This window comes from Crassostrea angulata, unplaced genomic scaffold (assembly GCF_025612915.1).
Source record: "Crassostrea angulata isolate pt1a10 unplaced genomic scaffold, ASM2561291v2 HiC_scaffold_136, whole genome shotgun sequence".
Lineage (NCBI taxonomy): Eukaryota > Metazoa > Mollusca > Bivalvia > Ostreida > Ostreidae > Magallana > Magallana angulata.
In genome coordinates this window covers 29,852-34,500 of record NW_026441691.1, presented here as the reverse complement: position 1 = coordinate 34,500, position 4,649 = coordinate 29,852, and the positions used below count along the sequence as shown (strand labels likewise).

The 4,649-nt window shown below is 31.8% G+C and overlaps 1 pseudogene; it reads left to right on the top strand.

The window, feature by feature from the left end:
• Positions 1-871: 871 nt before the first annotated feature.
• LOC128169458 (uncharacterized) lies at positions 872-4,002 on the top strand (annotated as a pseudogene).
• Positions 4,003-4,649: the final 647 nt, after the last annotated feature.

The window sequence follows — 4,649 nt, the reverse complement described above, 5'->3', positions numbered from 1 at the left end:
ATGAAGCATTTCTCTGAGCATAGGATTTTGTTATCATGAATTTGATGTATAAACTAATTGCATGTATCTTTTGTTGTTTGTTTTATAAAGGTATACATATACTCCAGTCAAAGAGGCCACGCCTGCTATCATCAGTGCTAGATGCAAGTACTTGCATTGCACATTAAGAAATTGTTCGTAAAAAGTAAGTACCTAAATTATTGTTAATGTACATCAGTAAGTAAGATAAAAAAAACCCAGCCAATTTGTCTTCTAAGGGAAATTGAGTCTGACATCATCCCGATTATTTCGTGCAGTCCATGGTTGCAGAAGCTTTAGACCAATCAGATATGGGTTGTGTACAGTAGATTTCAGTCCTGTCAGTTTCTACAGAGCTAAAAATTGCAATCAATTTTGTAAGAAAATATATAGGGAATCATACTTGGTGGTAGTTCCCTTCTACGGAGCTATAAATTACAATCAATTTTGTAAGAAATATACATTTATAGGGAATGATACTTAGTGGATGTACATGTACCGGTAAATATCACTTAATCCTGCAGAATTTTGTACTTGGGTTTTGCAGATAAAAAAAATGAGAGTCCTATGAATTATTGTGAATGGAAAGCAATGTGTATATATATATTATACATGTAAACAGTATAATTATATCAACTGATGTATATTAATTTCTTTGTAAAACATTTTTATTTCAAAGGAAAAGATGGGTAAACATAGTTTAGAAAGCAAAAGGAAATTTAGAAAAAGGAAAAGGAAAGAAAACAGACAAAAGAAGAAACTGCATAAGAAAGCAAGTATAGAAAAAAACCACATTTGCCTCTGCAATGCTTCATCCTGTCCAGACAAAACATTAATTTCTTGGTTGTCTTCATCATCATCATCATCAACACAACAATCATCACCATCAACACCATCATCATCATCATCATCATCATCAGTGAAACCAAAAGATAATCAACATTTTATAACATTCACCTCAGATCCATTGTATGTGCGTTTTATGGAATATTCAGTGTTGAAAAAACGAGTTGCAGCTATTGATCAAAGAGAGAATTCTATGAAAATGTAATAATACACCCTCTTCAGGTATGAAAATACTTTAACTGAATTTAATGATTATTACTGAATATTACATCATATTTATACCCCTGTTCCAAACTGTAACCATGCTGTGAAGTTATTAAGGCTGATGCATGTCAATCACGATATCATTTTATGATAACACATGTGATGTGCAAATGAAAACCAGTAATATGTACATGTATAAAACTGAGTTTTTCTTTAACATGCAGTAAGTCATGTATTTGTTGAATTACTTTCCTCAAAATAGCAAATCGTCAACAAAAATATCCCAATTCAAAGAGTACAGGTTCTAGTATAGTGGTAGAAAAAATTACTAAGCTAAAAATTGGAGATCCTCATGCTTGTTTGCCTTGGAAAGGTGTTTTCATTTGAAATTATCCTATAGCCAGGCAGATATGGAGAGGTGACCCTCAAATTTCTAATTATCTACATTAAACAGTGTTATTAAAAAATTCAGTTCATTTAAGTAAACATTGGAGATCCTCATGCCTCTTTGCCGTGGAGAGGTGTTTTCATTTGAAATTATCCTATAGCCAGGCAGATATGGAGAGGTGACCCTCAAATTTCTAATTATCTACATTAAACAGTGTTATTAAAAAAATTCAGTTCATTTAAGTAAACATTGGAGATCCTCATGCCTCTTTGCCGTGGAGAGGTGTTTTCATTTGAAATTATCCTATAGCCAGGCAGATATGGAGAGGTGACCCACCATATAAACACATTTTTATTCATATTTTTTTAGTTAAATGTGTTTCTTCTTGAACCCCAAGGATATTTTGTAATTTAACAAATTATGAAAAGAATTAGGCATTAACTTGCTTTATATGCTTTATATTTTATAAAGAAGCAAGTAACGCAACTAAAAATGTAAAGATCATTAGGTGTTGACTCTATACAATGTATAAACGTATATCTCTTTCATTAGCAATTATCATTTTAAATATAAGTATTTACAAGAACTATATATAATTATGTTTTCATAATATTCAGTAAATAAAAAATGAATTTGCCACAATATCTCTTTACTTCATACAGAACATGTTACAGAATATATAAAAATTTTTTTTAGTGTTTACAGATTTCAAAGGGTAGTCGCTAATGGAGATGAAAAAACAGTCAAGTAATTTCAGCAATTTGGTGATCAGGAGCTTCTTCCATTCGTGTGTTGTGAACATCAGTTTAAATATGTATGTGAATGTTATGGATTTGTCTTTGATATTTTTGGGAATTTTTTAATACAAGACATCTTTTTTTTGTGCAAAATTAATTTGTTTTCTTGCTTGCCTGTATATGTGTTACAATATGGCATCTGCAGCAAAGCGACCACGAAAGTTTTGTACAGCATGTAAATAAGAGTTTTCCGACCGACATTTTCGGCGACATATGGAAAACTGTGGCAATGATAAGATCAATCTTTCTTCTTCCAATGTATGTACAAGTTCTGATAGCAATACAGATGATGATGATGCTCATCAAGAATCTCCCCTTTTCTCAGATGAGGAAGAAGTTGTGTATAAAAACTATGACTCCAAAAAAAAATATATTGAACACAAAACCTTTTGTAATATTAGTGAGGAAGATGCTGAAACATTTTTTGACATAGACTTTGAGAATGGAAGTGAAATTTTAGAAACCAGTGATTCTGATTCTGATGAGATTGACATTTCAATGGATACAGATCTAGATGTTGAAGAGTCGAAAAAAGCTGTGGTATCCGAGTCAGAATCCATTAATGTTTTACCACGAGTTGTATGTACATTTTTAGTACTGTGGCAATCGGTATACAATGTGTCAGACTCAGCTGTTGAAGCATTATTAAAACTATTTTCAACTGTATTTAATTTTTTAAGTAATTTTTCAGCAGCACTTCAAACAATAGTAAAAATTTTCCCACAGAATTTATACACAATGTCAAAATTTTTAGCCAACAGCAAGTCACAATTTTCAAAGTATGTTGTATGTAGAAAGTGTTTTACATTGTATGACTTGAATGATTGTTTTTTAAGTGTTGAAGGTAGACAACAATCAAAACTCTGTAATCATATGTGCTTTCCAAACCATAGACTTGCATACATGCGTAAAACATGTAAAGAACCTTTACTTAAAGATGTAGGAGAAACAGGTGCTTCAAAATTTGTACCATTCAAAACATATTGTTACAAATCATTAAAGTCATCACTTGAAACTTTTGTAAATCGTGAAGATTTTGAGGATAAATGTGAAAGGTGGAGATCTAGACAAACCCAACAAAATATTCTTCATGATGTTTATGATGGAAATATCTGGAAAGATTTCAATGGAAGAAAATACAATTTTTTTTACAGAGGAAGGAAATTATGGTTTAATGCTGAATGTAGACTGGTTTCAGCCCTTTAAGCATACCAATTACTCTGTAGGAGCTATTTACTTATCAGTTTTAAATTTACCAAGAAAGGAAAGATTTAAAAGGGAAAACATTATGTTAATTGGTATAATACCTGATATGAAGAAAGAACCACCAACAAATACATTTCTTCAACCTTTAGTGGACGAACTAAATGATGCTTGGCATAATGGTTTTCATATTAAATCTAGGAAATCCAAAAACCAAACTAAAAAGTTCAGATTGGCTCTCCTTTGTGTAGGATGTGATGTTCCTGCAAGCAGGAAATTATGTGGGTTTTATGGTCACATGGCTAACTTAGGCTGTAACAAATGTGAAAAAAAGTTTCCAGGTGTGTTAGGAGAAAAGATATTTGGTGGTTTTGACAGAAGGACTTGGCCTCTAAGAACAAATTTTCATCACAGGGAAGTTTGTGGGAAAATTTCTAAATGTTCTTTAAAATCTGAAAAAGAAAACCTAGAAAAGAAGCATGGAGTAAGAGTGTCATGTCTGCTAGATTTAGACTATTTTGACCCAATAAGGATGACACCGATTGACCCAATGCACAATCTTTTCCTTGGGACTGCTAAACATATGATAAGTGTATGGAAAACTAAAATGATCTTAAAAGATAGTGATTTTTTAGTAATTCAAGAGAAGATAGAGAAAATTTTCTGTCCATCTGATATTGGCAAATTACCTAAAAAGTTTTCATCCTCTTATGGATCATTTAATGCTGATCAGTGGAAAAATTGGACTCTACTGTTCTCAGTTTATGCTTTAAAAGATGTCATACCCGATGAACATTTAGAATGCTGGAGAAAATATGTATTAGCATGTAGACGGTTGTGTTCTAGATACATTTCATTAGGAAATGTAAAAGCAGCTGATGGATTATTGGTTAGTTTTTGTAAAAAGTTTGAACAACTTTATGGAGTTGATTTTGTAACACCAAATATGCATTTGCATGGTCATTTGTTAGATTGTTTGTTTGACTTTGGTCCAATCTACTCGTTTTGGTTGTTCAGTTTTGAGAGAGAAAACGGAATACTTGGTTCTTATCCAACAAACAGAAAAAGTATTGAAACCCAGATTATGAAAAAATACTTGAAAGAGAGTTGGGCCAGGGAAAAACAGTCAGATTTTGATGATGATTTTTTGTGTCTATTTAATGACCTGACTAAAGAACTAAAACCACTTTCTA